Source organism: Macaca fascicularis, chromosome 7 (genome assembly GCF_037993035.2).
Source record: "Macaca fascicularis isolate 582-1 chromosome 7, T2T-MFA8v1.1".
Taxonomy (NCBI): Eukaryota; Metazoa; Chordata; class Mammalia; order Primates; family Cercopithecidae; genus Macaca; species Macaca fascicularis.
The window spans coordinates 140514296-140530354 of record NC_088381.1 but is presented as its reverse complement, the minus strand read 5'-3'; the positions used below and the strand labels follow the sequence as shown (position 1 = coordinate 140530354).

Genomic DNA, 16059 nt, shown 5'->3' with positions numbered 1-16059 from the left:
TTCGTTCTCTGAGCCCAGGGTTGCTGTCACCCACTCCCCCATCACCATCATCACCCTCTCCATAGCCAAAATGGATTGATTGAAAGCCTGATTATGTGAACCGACTTAGTATACCTATCTAAGGTTGCTGTCACACCTGTGCCAAGAATAGAAGTTTTGCACAAAAATGCAAGATTTAGTGTGTGCTTAGAATAGGTGGGAGGTTAAGGTTTTCATCGCCTGAAAGGTGCTGTTTGTGTAGCCTCCCAAGCTGCCGGTTGGTGCAGCTGTAAGCTGGAACCCCTGGGGTAGGCTTTCCTTGTGTGTGAAGATGGGCCCTCTTATCTGATGGGTCCTCTAAGTCAGACAGAACCAGGTGAGCATGTCAGGCCAGGTCTTGACCTTTGAGCATTGCTGGCCCCCAGTGGGGCCAAGTGGAGATGAACACGACACTGTAATGCTGCTGCTAGTGTACTCCATCTTTCTTTAGACTGAGTATCACGTTATGACTCGCATTATGGACTTTGTAAGTTTTCCTAGCAGTAAAAAGAAAGCCCCACATCAATATGGTGCCCTCCTTAGGGTTTTTTTTTCCTTTTTATTGTGATGAAATATGCATTACATAAAATTTGCCTTTCTAACCACTTTTAAGATACAGTTCTGTGGCATTAAGTACGTTTACATTGTTGTGCAACCATCACCACCATCCATCTCTAGGATTTTTTCATCTTCTCTAACAGAAACTCTGTACCCTTTAAACACATACTCCCCATTCCCTCCTCTGCAGCTCCTGACACCCACCATTCTACTTTCTGTCCCTCTGAAGTTGACTCCTCTAAGTACCTCGTGTAAATGGAATCATACAGCATTTGTCCTTTTGTCACGGACTTATTTCATTTAGTGTAATATCTTCAAGGATCATTTACGTAGATATGTCAAACGTTCCTTACTTTTGAAGGCTAAATAGTATTTCATTGTATGTATAAACCACATTTAGCTTATCCATGTATCTTTTGATGAACATGAAGTAAAAATGAAGTTTCACATATTTATTACACACCACCCACTTCCTATAAGTGACTCAAAATTTGAGACATTAGGTTCAATTCAGAAGTCACCTAAGGGATCAAATATCTTCTTTCATGGCAAGCGATTGCACCCTCTAATTTACTCCCTAGAAAAGAGGACCTTGATTGAGGGGCCAGTGCTTCCTACCTAGAGTGTGTCTTTCCTCATGACTCAGACTTTTTTGCAGATAATATCTTTGGGCTGCTTACAGGGATGAGAGGTCTGGCATGAAGTTGTACTCTCAATGTAAATAACTAAGGATAGAGGAGATCCAGGATGATCAAATGTCCATAATGGTGGGCCATGAGGACAGGGACTGACTTTTTCAAGTGTCTGATAATGGGTTGTTGGCCAAAAATGATGTGCTTTCTGTCTATAGATGGTCACTGACCAAGAGGGAGGGCAAAAGTACACACATGGACCAGAGAATGAAAAAGAGAGAAAGAAATCATGTTCCTCATCCACTTGGAAACATGTAGTTACCACAGATGGTTAGCTCTGGGGTTGAAAATCAGATGCCGACAGAGCAGGTATCTTTGGTGAGCAAAGCAGGGTAGGTGTGACAAAAATGACAATGCCAGAGAGATGTGGAACAGCCCTTGAGGCTCAGTCTCAGGTCACAGGGAGACAACAGGAGTGGTAGGGAGTGTCTCGAGCCGGGAAACACCTGTGCTTCCAATGGGGCAGCTGCGACTCAACTCAGGGGATGCAGCCTGCAGGAGGTGGGCCCAGGGTTCCCAGCTCTTCTGGTTTTTCAAGGGAGGTCACAATTGAAACATTTTGAGGAGATCTCCCCATTTTTCAGTGTTGGTGATAAATGAAAACTGAAGATCAGCTTTGAGTGCCCTAACTGAACATGACCATGTGCCTACCAGGCACACTTAGATGGCTTTGGGGCAGCTTTTCCCAAGGGCTTCCAGTCTGGGTAAGGTGGAAGTTGAGGTTGGAATACCTTGTCCAGATTCTGATAACAGTGGATCTTTGTCTGAATCTATGGCTGCCTCTAGCAGTATCCTGACTTAGGATTGTTATGTGGTGGGAATGGGTCGGTCCCTGGATGGAGTTAGGTCATTATTCAGGTTCCTCGGTCGGTCTCTGGATGGAGTTAGGTCATTATTCAGCACATGTTAGGGGTGATTTAGGGTATGGTTCCACCAGAAAACATTCCCCCATCCGTTTCCTTTTCCTCTGCATGTCCATGGAAGACCTTCTCTTTAGAACTCTGGATAGAGTTGTACAGTTTAGAGATTTTTTAAAAATTCAGTTTATTCTTATTGATGACCACTTGTCTATTACATCACTTTCCTTTTACCCTTCTTTTCTAAGAAACTCAAATCACTCCAGGTAACTAGAACCATATTTGAGTTTTATTATATCCCTAAATCAGCAATTTCAGAACTTCCTTTCATTAAAAAAAAATCCTTCCAGAATTTTAATTTAAATTAATTTTGAAGTATTTTATATATAGATTTTTTACAAATTTTTTAATTAAAATTTTTGTGGGTACATAGTTAATGTAGATATTTACGGGGTACATGAGATGTTTCAATACAGTCATGCGATGTGAACATAAGCACTCATGGAGGATGGGGTATCCAGCCCCTCAAGCATTTATCCCTTAAGTTATGAACAATCTGATTACACTCTTTACGTTATTTTAAAATATACAATTAAGCTACCACTGACTACAGTCACCCTAGTGTGCCATCAAATAGTATTTTATGTTTTATATGCATCTTATTTCAGAGTATACTTTGTAAGAGTTAGGCTGGCTTTTCAGTATGCAAACACTACTCGCTGGGGTCACGGTTGTTTTCTGGTTTTGTTTTCTTTTGTTGGGTTGGAGAGGAGGTTATTGTGAATAAGCAGTTTATTTGCCTTGTCATTTATAATGGGGATCAGCAAATTTCTCCTGTAACACACCAGATAGTAAGTATTTAAGGCTTTGTAAGGCAGACATCTGTCACAACTACTCAGCTCTGGGTGAAGCATGAAAACAGCTGTAGAGGATACGTACAGGAATGGGTGTGGCTGCATTCCAATAAAACTTTATTTACAAAAATAAGCAGTTGGTCAGATTTGGCCCACGAGACATAGCTTGCTGATCCCTAATTTAGAAATAGAGAGTATTGCACTGCTCAGTTGGGGGTGGTGGGGGTAAGGGGGCATTTTCTAGGCTTCAGGACTAAGGAAAGAGAATTTCACATTACCAGGTGAAAGGCTACGGATGCATTTCATGATTAGTACTGTAAGCTGTTTCATGGCCAAATGCAAAAAATGTTTCACAGCCAGAAAAATCTCACCACAGATTTGGAAAGCTCTCTACTAGTTTTTCTAGTTTTGGTACAGAGTCCAAACTGCAGTAGTGCAATGTTTACCAGAAGTGTCTATGAATAATCCAGCCGTGCATAACAGTGACTCTCTGTTATGGACATCATGACTAAGATCATTCATCTCTAGCAACTTGGGTCTTATGAGTTAAGTGAACATAGACGATAGAGTTTCATCTGTAGGAGACAAATGATAGGGGACATTGAGCGGGGACCAAGTTGGGGGATGTGGAGTTGTTGCCGTTAGAGCAATGGTCTCTTTGTGGTGAGCACAGATTTTTTAATGGCTGTGGCTCCTTAAAGTGGTTAATTATGGGATGTTGAGGATGTCGCTGAGATATATTTCTTCCTAAGTACTCAGATTCTTCATATTCAGAATCACATTTTCCCAACTTCTTACTTCACCTTCCAAAACAGCCAATAAGATAACATGTTCTTCGTTGGATGGTGAAGATTACTGATATCAGACCTCCTACTGAATTGAAACCTTCTTACTAGTTGCACATGGAATGGTCCTTAAGGGTGGTCGATGAGCTAGTCACGATAGGTGGTAGTAGTCAAGCTAAGTTTATGGAAGAGATGCTCTTTAGCCATTCTTAGTGGATACTCCACTGTGCTGAGAGGGCCAGTGACTTTCAGACCTCAGGATAGCTTTCAGTGGGGTTTATTGCTAAGTTCCGCCAGTTACCTCTAAGTTTCCTGAAAACGGGCAGTGTTTGGGATAAGCATGTTAAATATCTGCTTCATTTTCTCCAGGCTGTACTCTGTGATCACATATGAAGTCACCCAGAAGTCAGTTTTCAGGCGTAGACCAGGAGGAGAAAGAGTCTTCAGACTAAAAGTTAGAAAATGCTATGCTTTGTATATTACTAAACATGGTGTGAACAACACACATCTTTTGGTTACCTGATCTTTCTTTGCACCAGACGAGGAACTACTGTTTTGAGAGGTGATAACAGTGGTCATGAATGGTTTAGCATTAAACTGCTTGACCGGATTATGTTGATTTTATTGTTGGCCATCACCTGGCAAGGCACAATTATAGCTGAGATAGATCTAGAAGTCGTAGTGGAACACAAGCTGGAGGAGTATTGTGTTGTTTATTTTTAATAAAGCACGATAACCAGGCTGTGTTAAACTGGGGATGATGTGGAAGGTCTGGTAAGCAATGCTCCAGCTCTGTTTAACATTTGACACCACTGTGTTTGAATTAGCTGAAAAAGACTGTGGAAAATCCAAAACGTGCAGAAAAGCGTATTAACAATATGAATTTAACAGGATGAATAATAAGCCCTTTAAGGAAAGGTTTGTGGATTTGGGGTTGTTTAACTTGGGGAAAAGAATTAGGGGTCACTTAATAGCTGTTATTATGTGTATCACTGAGATACAGGCACTGACCAGTTACATTTGGTCTCCAGGGGGCACAGGAGAAACGCCCTGGTGCCTAAAACAAATAGACAAGCAGTTCTTTTGACACGAAGCATTTTAGACTGTTGAGGCTGATAGGGAACTCACTGAGAGCCAAGCGTCTCTCTTGCATAGAGTTGGGGGCATGGGCTAGATGGCCTCTTGGGGTCCCCATCTAGCTCTGCAATGTTTTGCATTATAGCTGGATGACCTGGAAGAGTTGGTGCCTAACTCACCACCAGGGAGTGGGGAGACGTGGAGAAGCTTAGTTTCACAGATATGTGTTATGGTCACTAACTAAAATTACATTTCTAGGCTTGTTTCTATTCATACTGAAGCAATGTCTCAAGCCTTTTGTTGACTTCCATTGTTTTGGTGGCATGAGCCACCAGCTGAAAAGTGAATGCAGTGGCAAGAGACATTTTCCTGCGGAGAAATGCCAAGTATATGAAAAAGAAACAGCGAGAAGACACTGTAAGGACAGTAAGGCCAAAAGGCCACCAGGTGAAAATGGTTCTGCTGAAACTCCATTTGAATTCCACTCCAGTTTTCATCTCATTGGACACCACCACATCCAACATCATCCTTGGTGCATGGATTTCATAATTGCTCATAGGACTTGAATATTATTCTCAGCATGATTTTGGTTGAATGACCTCACTAATATTTATGGTTGTCTACTATGTTCTCTCCAATCTGGGCAGGAAAGGTCTTATTAGAAGATGAATTTACTTATATATACAATTATATTTATATACGTTACATATATAGATAAATGACAAAAATTCTGCTTGGGAAAAGAAGGGATCGGCATTCTTTCTAAATAATTTTGAAAAGAACTCCTTCAGAAAAATTTTGCTCTGTGTTTGATTTAAAGAAGTAGCAAGGATTGTACCACATTTAGCATGTGAAGTGAACTTTCTGCGGACCATAAATATAACGGAGTTTGGGGATGGACATAACTTGTGTAAGAAAGAATGAAGTATGAATTGCCAGCATGAACATTTGTGCTGAAACTTCTGCTTGGCTGAGTGATGGGCACAGAGAGAATGGCGGTTTGTAATCCTGAAAACTTCTTTAGTTACAATAGATTGTTTTACTCTCCATAGATCTCAACTTTTTGTCCATAATTGAAAAATAGATCAATGTGTTTTGACCGCGTGCTGCTACTTTGTATAATGACCCTCCAGTTACTGGTTTGCTTTATACTACTGATAAATGAATCATTGACCAAATGTCTTATGTTGCAATAATGCACTAGGTTCTGCAAGACATAAAAGACAAGCAAAGGGGAACTAGAATAACCTTTTGGGGGATACTTTCTATGCATTAGTTACTGAGTCTAGGCTTTTTATAGATATTAACTTGTTAAAGCCATATAACAGCTCTTTATTAAGATTACAATTCCTATTTTACAGAGATGGAAACTGAGGCTCAGGGAGGTTGAGTTGACAAAGGCAGCAGTGATCGCTGGTGAAGTCTGATTTTTCTGGTCAAGGATTTTTCTGGCTCTAAAGCCTTCCCCACTGTGTAAGATACCTTTCCTGTTCTGGAGGAAGTGAAACAGGTGGTTAGCATGTTATTCAAGACAAGACCATTTATAATTAAGTGCCAACTTGGTACAAAATGAGAGTGCCAGGTAGGCTCAGGAAAGGGACCAGTGCAGGTTCGGGTAGTGGGGGAAGTATAGAAAGAGGCACAGAGTTGGGGTAGACAAAGAGAAGGCAGACCACTGACAGCAAGAGTGGGAAATACCTGAGCAAAAGCTTAGAGGTGTGAATGGGCCCAGGAGGCTTGGAGCCCGAGCAGAGATGAGTGTGAATGGAGTGGAAGAAGGATCCTGGCTTGTCGGGGGGAGTCAAAGGCATGTTACTAACATCCACACTGTGGTGGGGCTTGATTCACTAGGGCATTAGGGCACAGTAGGAAGGAGGAGGCCGGCCACGAGCTCTTGAGCAGGACGCATGTGATGTGTAGGATGACTACGTGAAGACAGCTGAAATGGGCATGCTAAGGAGTTTGGGTTTGTTACCTTTCCCCACCAGTTACTTCTGATCCTGTCGTGGTTGTAGGATCCTAGACCTCGTGGGGGAAAAGAAGTGATCAGCACTCCTTCTAGATGTAGATGTAGATGTCGTAACATAACCCCAGTTTCTCCCGTCTTCTGGGTGATACTTACCCAACTGTTAAAATCTTCAAAGCGCTGAGTGTCAATTCCATGGGCATTTCCCACCAGTGATCATTCTGAAACCAGAGAGACTGTGATGACACTACCTGCTGAGTGGTGATGCATTTGGGAGGAGTGTGGGATATCCTGAGAGGCTGACTGGCTCCAGAAAGCTTTGTGTCTGAGAGGCCAATTTAACTTTGGGATCAAAATCTATGATTGTTCTCCTAGACAAGTTGGAAAAGGGTTTATCTGAAAAAGCACTCTCTGTCTAGACTGATAGGTCACCGAATGTGATGCAAGGAAAAGACAGGAAACCAGGCTGAGATGCTGGCCATGAAGCTCCTTGGGGTCTAACCCTCGGCTGATTTACTTCTTGGAGGACCTGAGAAGAGCTGAGCTTGCAGCCCTGAGTGCTGGCTTCCATTTCCATCACCGATTCTCTTCGCTCTTCACCTCACCTTGTCAGTAGGCTCCTCGCTGGCCCCTGAGGCCGAAAGAGGTGCAGCCATGTGTGAGGAGTGTGCACTGTGAGTCAGGGAATCTGAGCCATCTACTCCATGAAGGCCCAGAGTGGCAGGCCCTCCCTGACATGCTGAATAATCACCAGGGCACTCTCAATGTAATCTTCCTAGCAGCCTTGTCAGAAGTTATTGTCCCACTTAGCAGATGAGTAGACCAACTCGGAAGGGTTAAGTGACTCGGGCCAAAGCTATGCAGAAGCGATAGAGCCAGACTAGACTCCGGGTGTTCCTTCTGATGTTCACATTAGTGCATGTGCCATTGCATGTTACTCCCAATAATGTTCAGTGACAATTGTCTTGCTTAGGCCCGGCTGAAAGTGGCAGAGCACTGGACTAAAGAGGTTGTTTGACAGCATGGAATTGAAACCCACAACAGAAAAATATGCATCCTCCTCCCGAGGAAAGGAAAAACAATTGGACGTGAGCCTCCACATTGACCTCTCTTCCCACCCTACCCACCCCTGCATCATGTATACAGCACCTGGGCCTTGTACAGCGTGGTCTCACCCAACCCTTGCAAACTCCCTCTGTTCATCTGCCTTCAGATTGTAATGCTTATGTCGGTCTGGTGCAGCCTGCATTCTGGGGCTCACTGTGCATTCAGTGCAGTGGGGCAATGTTCTGTTTTATGCAGCCACCCATGTTACCTACATACTGGTTTGAAATTTCATGGTGTGCTCTGCAATAAATACCCCAGGCCTGCCTCTGAGGGCCATAGTAGGGCTATTGCAGGCAGTCCTCTGAGTTGATTTTGCCCAGCAGAGGTTGAGAAGTTGGGCTCTAAAGGAAGTCTCTGTCTGCTAAATGGCCCAGGGAGCGAGACCTTGCCTCCCTGCTTTGCCTGCCTTAATTTCAGGAAACTCTCTGCAGCTTCCGCCGCCTCCCCCCCTGCAACTCCCCTCTGCCGGCACCATCCTTCTGGTCTCTGCTGTGCTCATCACAGCTCATTCTGGCTGCAAGCCTCATTTGGGGAAAGAGTGCTCCAGGACTCCCAAAATGGGAGGAGGGAAATGAAGGACATTTGGCCAAATGAGTCAGCCCACCACCACCAGTGAGTCATGGGGACCACCCCTCTCCAAGCCCGGGGAGCTTTGTGGGGAAGGGCCCTCTGTCTTGTTCAGGGCTCACTGTGAAAGACTTTCCCCGTGGGCTTTACCTTTGGAGCAGGTGGTGCTGGCTTTTATTCTGAAAGAAAGGGAACCAGGCTCACTGAGTGTCAATTCCAGGTTACCCCAGGTTCTCTAGCCTCATTGTCCCATATGTGACAATCCTGTGCAGTAGGGGGTGTTCCCATTTTATAGCTGGAGAACTGAGGTTGAGAAAGTTTAAGTAACTTGCCCAGGATCAGGAAAATGCGCATGTGTGTAACAGAGTCGTGCCAGCCCCAGGGAGAACCCATCCTGGCTGTGAGTCCTGTTGCCGTTGGCTGGTCAGTGACGTGGGGTTATGCCAGTGTGCAAACGAGCCTGGGCTTCCCAGCAAGGGCAAGCTGGGTGGTTGCAAAGAGCCAGCTGCTCTGGCCAGCCTGCCTCACGCTGGGCAGCTGTGTGGGACCCTACCACGTGGCTGGCTGTGAGACTGTAAGGAGGGGAGCAAAAAACCCCTCAGCCCCAGGCAGGACGCTTTTCCTCTCCCCAGATTTCTTTGCCTCTTGTTACCCCATTTTAAGGCCACAGACATCGTTTGGTTGTACTGCTTCAAAGGAAATTCTGTCTCCATCTTTGTAAATAACGAATGCAACCTGGTGTTAGTCAGATGGTCTTGAAAGTTCCCAGATGCCATTTTGGTGAGAATGTGACATTTAAAAAATTACTTTCTTCTTCCATCCCCCCTGTCTTCCTGCCTTACCTTCATTGCCCAAACACAGGTGCACTTCTTAGAGAGGCTCCCTTTCTGTGAAAGCCTTTGGAGCTGTCCCTTTTGGAAACTTCTCCCTCCTAAGAGGCTGGGAAAAAGAGAGCTGGGTGCAGTGCAGACAGTGCCCAGGAATATTTTGGCCCTGGCTTCTGATGTGCATTCATCCTTCCGGAAGGCAGGGTCAGGGAGGGGTCAGTCGCTGGCTGAGGCCCCAGGGGCTCTTGTTTGCTGTGGTGGCTGAACAGGAAGAAGGAGCAGCCCCGGAGCACGACGCCAAGATTCCAGACCCCCTGCCCGCCCCCATCCTGGGCCACCTCCCTCAGGGGCCAGGGCCATGCTGCAGAAAGACTTAGGAGACCTGGTTACAGTTCCAGCTCTGCCGCCACGTCTTCCTGTACCCTGAACAAGTCACTTTAGCTCTTAGAGGCTTGGTTTCCTTCTGTGTCTAAAGAAGGGGTTGGCCTTGGTGGTCTCCAAGATTCACTCTGGTTCTGACAGTGTCTGACTTGATCAAGCGAGGAACCTGCGATAGTGCTATCCTCTTTAAGAAAGTTGTTGGCATTTTAACTGGGGATTTTTGGAAGGGTGATTTTTAAGCCACTGGAGCAACATCAGTTGTGGAAGTTTCAGGCACTATTCCCGGGTGTCTGTGGAGGAGAGATGGCATTTTGTATACCTCCCACCCACACACGCTGATCCTGTCTTGGAGGGAGATGCCTCCCTTGTCCTCTTAGCTCACCCATACCTGTGATTCCCTCTGATCCCCTAGCTCCATCCACCTTTTACTTTGAAGAGGCAGATGGAGAGGCAGCATGGTTAGAATTAGAGCGGGCATCTGTGTGGATCCAGGGCACCTATGGGGTGTGCACCTACAGAGAGCCACTGATCATAGCATTAGCTGGACCCACTCCAGATGAGGCTGTGTTGGCCACAGGTGGTGCCCTATCCTCAGTTGTTGGGTGCAGAGAAGAGACCTTAGAGCTTGTCTGACAGAGGAGGAAACAGACAGCAGAGAGCCATCGCCAAGATCTCCTGGCCCCAGGGCTGTGCTGGCCCGAGTCTCTGGACTCCTAGCTGAGTGGCGTGTTCTCTCCCTAGCGGGGCTCCCTTCTTCAGCTGATCCCTTTATCCAGTCTCTGTTTCTCCCCTTTCATTTCAGGGAGCTGATTAACTTCTTTGTCTTTCCAGCCTTTCCAGATCCTTGCCTTTAACTCTGTTGGGGCGGGGTTTGGAAGTGGCCTTGACCTGGTTTTGCCCTGAGGTCATTCAGGGAGTGCCTTTAATCCCAGATCTTAGATTAGCTACCACAGCTGGGATGAGCAGTCCCCCCTCATCCCCAGGCCACGCTCTGGGTCCTCATGTTTCCATCAAGGGCAGCCTGGAGCATGGATGGGGCGGGAGAGTTGTGGAGAGGAAAGCAGGTGGGCAGGTGTCTATTGCCACAGCCCTCTGGCATGGGAGGCCACCAGATGGTCAGAGCCTAGTGCTCTCTGGAGTCTGCTCATCAGCCCCTCGGCCTCCCGTGTCTGGGGGAGGGTCTTTCCCAGTGTTTGTTTCCTGTGGTCGAGCGGTGTAGTGGTTACTTGCATGGATGTTGGTTGGAATAAGATACGGGTTTTCATCCCGTCTCTGCCAGCAGTTGGCTTGGTTGTCTTGTGTAAATTACTTAGCTGTTCTGAGCTTCAGCTTCTTTGTCTATAAAATGGAGACAATAATACCTGAGTTACAGATTGTTTTAAGAGGTAAATAAGAAAGTGTGTTCAAAGTGCCTAGCACACAGGAAGCGCCTCATTAAGTTGAAGCAATAGTAATAATAAATTAATAGCCCCCCAGGGATGAGTCAGACAATTGAGTTTCTGCATCTTTTAAACAATTTGGCCAGAATTCTGGTCGAACTCCTTAATGAGCAAGAACCAAAATCTCTTTTCTGAGTTCTTATTCTTTTACCCATTCCTTCCAGCTCCCTTCTTTGTCTCCTGTCTTCCTTGTCTCCTTCCTTCCTCTTCTCACTTTGTTGCTTCTCTCTGTCCTCACTTTTCTGGAACCTGTGATGACCTCTTTTCTTTGCTTATTCATGATCCAAAGTGCATCCTGGCAGTCCCTAAAACTGGTGCCATGCAACTAATTTTCTGCTTGCTATGAGTTCCACCTCCTGCCTCCATGAAGACTCTACAGCCCCCCAGCTGAAGGCTCCCCTCCTGGCTGGCAGGGTACTCATCACCCTTTGGGATGAGGATTTTTCCACAAAATCCTTTCCCAACTTAGGTCTTTTTAACTTTCTATTCTTTGGGTTCCCAACCACCATGACAAGTAGATATATGAGTCTGGAGTTCAGAGAGAGGTTCCTGCTGGACATATAAATTGGGAATAACAAGCATATAGAAGACATTGAGGGGAAGCGAGTCCACATAAAAGGAAGAACTGGGAGAAAGGGAGAAGAGGAGGATTCAGCAAAGACGACCAAGAAGGGGCAGCCAGTGAGATGGGAGGAGAGTCAAGCGAGTGTGTGGAGAGGGGAGAGTGTGGAAAGGAGGGGCATGGAGAGAATTGGTCCTTTCCAGTTGTGCTAAGAGAAGAAGGAGCAGAGAAACTGGACACTCAACAGAGCACCTGATCGGGAAGGATCTCTTTGGAAGACAGGAGCTTTTATGGCTTGTTTCTATGCTGGCTGAAGGGTCTGCTAGAGACAGAGAGACATTGACAATGCAAGAGGGAATAACAGCAGGAGCAAAATTCTCAGGGTGAGAGGTAGGGATCCTGGCACAAGTGGGAGACTGGCTTTGGGTTAGGAGCTGAGACCGTTCATTCCTGGTAATAGGAGGGAGACAAGCGCAGGGATACAGAGGCAGGGAGCTGGGTGGGTGTGGCATGGAGAAGATGCGATAGTTTTATTCTTTTTTTTATTCTTTTTTTTTTTTGAGACAGAGTCTCTGTCACCCAGGCTGGAGTGTGCAGTGGCGTGATCTCGGCTCACTGCAACCTCTGCCTCCCGGGTTCAAGCAATCCTCTCACCTCAGCCTCCCGAGTAGCTGGGATTACAGGCATGCACAACCACACCTGGCGAATTTTGTATTTTTAGTGGAGACAGGGTTTCACCATGTTGGACAAGCTGGTCTTGAACTCCTGACCTCAAGTGATCTGCCTGCCTTGACCTCTCAAAATGCTGGGATTACAGGCATGAGCCTCCGCAGCACAAGAGTTTTATTCTGATTGCTTATGTGTTTTTCAACTAAATAAGGAGAGTGTGAGGATGGGGTGTAAGATATGGGAGATTTGCCAGGATAGAGAGAGATGGGAGAATAATTTGACTAGGGAAATATGGGGACAATGCCAAGATCTGTGGTCACCATTGGAACCACGACTGCTCAGCACACTGGTGTGTTTTCCTGTGCTTGGTATAGGCCAAAAGTAGGTGAAGAGCTGGTCTTAACCGGAAGTTGAGTAAGTAGGAAAAAGGGGTAGAGGGGTAAGCAGACACGTGCAAGGCTGGATGTGGAGTCTAAGATGGGTGCATGAGCAGTGACGATGTGAGAGGAGATATGGTGAAAAGTGGTACTGTCCATGGACTGGAGCTCCTGGCGAGATTAAAGAATTGATAGTGTCTGCCTCACTGCCCTCAATAAGTTAAGACCAATCTTGCTACTGCTAGCCATCTCCTCGTGACTTTTGGCTCAGGTATATTCCTCTTAAAATAGTTGAATAGACACTAAACTAGAAAATGGTCAAAAGTAATGCTTGTTCTAGGACTGTTGAATCCATTCATCATTTAACAAGTGCAATCTAATTAGGTTGCAAAGATACTCAAATCTTCATAGTGAAACAATGGAAACCGTGTCTTAAATCTATCCTAAATCTTTCCTACTACTCCAGTTGAATCAGTCCTACTGATTATACTGGAATGGGCATTTGTGTTTGTTTTTAACCCTACAAAGGAAATAGTCTAAATGCTTTGTCTTCTAAAAGGTCTTATCTTGGGGAGAGAGTGTTTGGTGCCTGTCTGAAGTTGCTGAGAGAAGCTAAGACCTCCTGTTTATGCAGGAGACCCACAGGTCTCTGGCAAGCAGAATTGCTATCGGGAAGACAGCTTGTGCCTGGATACTGGCCAGTATGGATTGATGTCCTTTGCATGCAACAATCACAGGCCTGTCTGAAACACTTATGGGTATGTTGACAGTGGGCTATGAGGGTGAAAGAAATACAGAATTTCTGGGAATGGGCATAGAGGTTTAGTGGTGCCAAAACAAAGCAGAAGAATGGTAAACTTTGGCCTTTTGTTCTTTTAAAGTTTTCCAGCCTAACAAAGCAGTACTACATAGCCCATGGTCTTGATCCTCATAATAGAAGAAGGATGAGGTGGGCAGGAAAGGCTTTCAAGCCCTCATTGAGCAAGGCTGACTCAGGATGAGAGTGGTGGGAAGACTTGGCCATGGTTCCACACGCTGCATTATAGAGCAGCTTGTTGATGTGCAAGAGCTCCCAGGAGACGCTGGCAGCACAGGGTCTCCAAGTGTGTCCAGGGCCATCTGCATCTGAGCCCCCTCAGGGCACTAGCTAAACAGGCAGATTCCTGCCCACTCCAGGGCAGGGGAATTAGAGGCTTGGGGGCCTGAGAATGTGCATGTTTAAAACATCTTTCCTGGTAATTCTTCTGAACTCTGAAGTTTGAGAGCAGCTGGTTGACCAAAATGGCATTACTGTGGCTTGGAGAAATGAGAAGACCAGTGATGGACATTTTCACTCTGAGGTCCTCGTTCTCCAAAAGAAAAATTCCCATCGAGGCAAGGAGGACAAAAGAGATGGATGCCTGGGATATGTGTTTGAAGGAAGGGGGCGGAGAAAGGTCTTCAGGGAGATTGAGAGGCCTGGGTAAGCAGTAGGCATTAGGGGCTAAGAATTTAAACAAGGGAATCTGATTTATGAGCAGCCTCCATGGGGCCTCATCCACCAGCAAAATCAGACTTGTTTTACTGGTTCCAGCCTTGGAGTCCTGCCCCTGACAGTGGCCAAAGGGCTTCTACCTAAGGTTGTGGGCGTCCTTCCGGATGCACTTTGTAAAGGCAGTGCACTGGCGATGCTGAGGGCACTCACTGGGCTTGGAGTAAGGTGGACTCCACTTAGTGGCTGCAGAGCTGTAAGCAGGTTCCCCATCCTCCCAGGACTTTGGTTTTCTTATCTGCATTAGAGGGTAGAGAAGGCATCACAGAAATGAGGTATTTTGGACAAGACTTGGAGGATGAATAGAAGTTCCTAGGACAGGTAAAAGGTGGAAGTAGTAGTTTATTATTCTTTTATCCATATCTGCGTGGATACATTCACTCCTTTGATGAGAATTTTTTTGTTGGAAAGGAGAGGAGGGAAGTCAGTGTGGAGAGAGTGAAGATTGAGTTGGTGTCCCAGAAAGGGACTGAATTTAGAGAAGTGCATCTCAAAACACTCTGTGCATCCGAATCACCGGGGATCTTGTTAAAACTGCAGTCCCTAGGTCAGATCTGGGGTGAGTATTTCTAACAAGCTCCCAGGGGATGCTCATGCAAGTGGTCCGTGGGCCCACTTTTGTGTAGCCAGAGTGTAGACAACCTGTTTGACAGGTTTGGTCATGAATGGGAGTTGAGAGATAGTGAGAGACCTTTGTGTACAAAAGTGCAAGTGCAAAAAGAACAGTGGTTTTTTTTTTGGCAGGGGTCGGGGGGTGGGAGGCGGTGGGGGATGGGGGGTGAGTAGCCTGGGGGGTTGGGGGGGTTGGATGTGGCAAATACTTTTCTGTGGTGTGGTGGAGTTGGGGTCCATGGTGGGAAAAGAAGAGGAATCTAAAAGAGGCAGCTGTGGCCAGACAGCAAAGAGGCTTGCAATGATAAGAAGCTTACTTCATGCTGCAGGCAATGAAAGACAGAGGAATTACTCAAGGAGGAATAGGTTGACACTTTCTAGCTGGTGGAGTAGAAAAAATATTCACCATCATTTAAAAAATCCCTTCTTACCGGCCTGGGCAGCATAGACCCCATCTTTATATAAAATTTAAAAATTAGCCAGGCAAGGTGGCATGTGCCTGTAGTCCCAGCTACTGGGGGAGGCAGATGGAGGGGCATGGATGCTGAGGAGGGAGGATTGCTTGAGCCAAGGAGGTGGCGGATGCAGTGAACCAAGGTTGCACCACTGCACTCTAGTCTAGCCTGGGTGACAGAGTGAGACCCTATCTCTGAAAAAAAAAAAAAGTCCCTTCTTAACATCTCTATTCTCTTTGAAGACAGAAGTATGTGACTGTAGCAATGCTGTGAGTCCAATCACAAAACATGGCCACCATTTGGTTTGAGTCAAGCAGGACCAGAAAAGATAGAGTTTCTACCTCATGGAAAGGAAAACAGAAGTTATATATTTGACCTGTGACCTGTTTAAGATGTGAGTCCTTAATTCTCACATGAAACTTTTAACCTATTCAGCTTAATAGCTCCTAACTCAGGGATAGCAAGTCGGTTTCTTCTTGTGTGCAAACTCTAGACTGGTGACAGCCACTTGGAGTGCTGTGCTGAAAGGATCATAAGGTCTTTTCCGTGCAGATTGGAAGACAATGTTGAATTGATTAGTAATGTCTGCCATGAGTATGGGATAGAATAGTGGTATATGTGTCACATATTTAGCTATCCCTGACAGGAGGTCAGATTTCTGGTGATGTATGCCTAATTCTCTCACATCCAATGCTCAGGTGAACCAGAGCCATTTTAGAGATGGT

General features: G+C 45.8%; 1 protein-coding gene and 1 long non-coding RNA gene across 4 annotated transcripts in view; one reads left to right on the top strand and one right to left on the bottom strand.

The window, feature by feature from the left end:
* Positions 1-16059, top strand: part of DPF3 (double PHD fingers 3) — a 286943-nt gene that overhangs the window by 235720 nt on the left and 35164 nt on the right. The window lies entirely within an intron of this gene.
* On the bottom strand, positions 6133-9623 carry LOC123574596 (uncharacterized). 2 transcript variants are annotated; one of them, XR_010588541.1, is made up of 4 exons: positions 9324-9623; positions 6964-7028; positions 6817-6866; positions 6133-6333 (listed from the first exon to the last, which is right to left on the bottom strand). It is a non-coding gene; the product is annotated as an uncharacterized lncRNA (long non-coding RNA). The 2 variants fall into 2 exon arrangements; XR_006699608.2 differs by lacking the exon at positions 6817-6866 and having other exon boundaries at positions 9324-9609.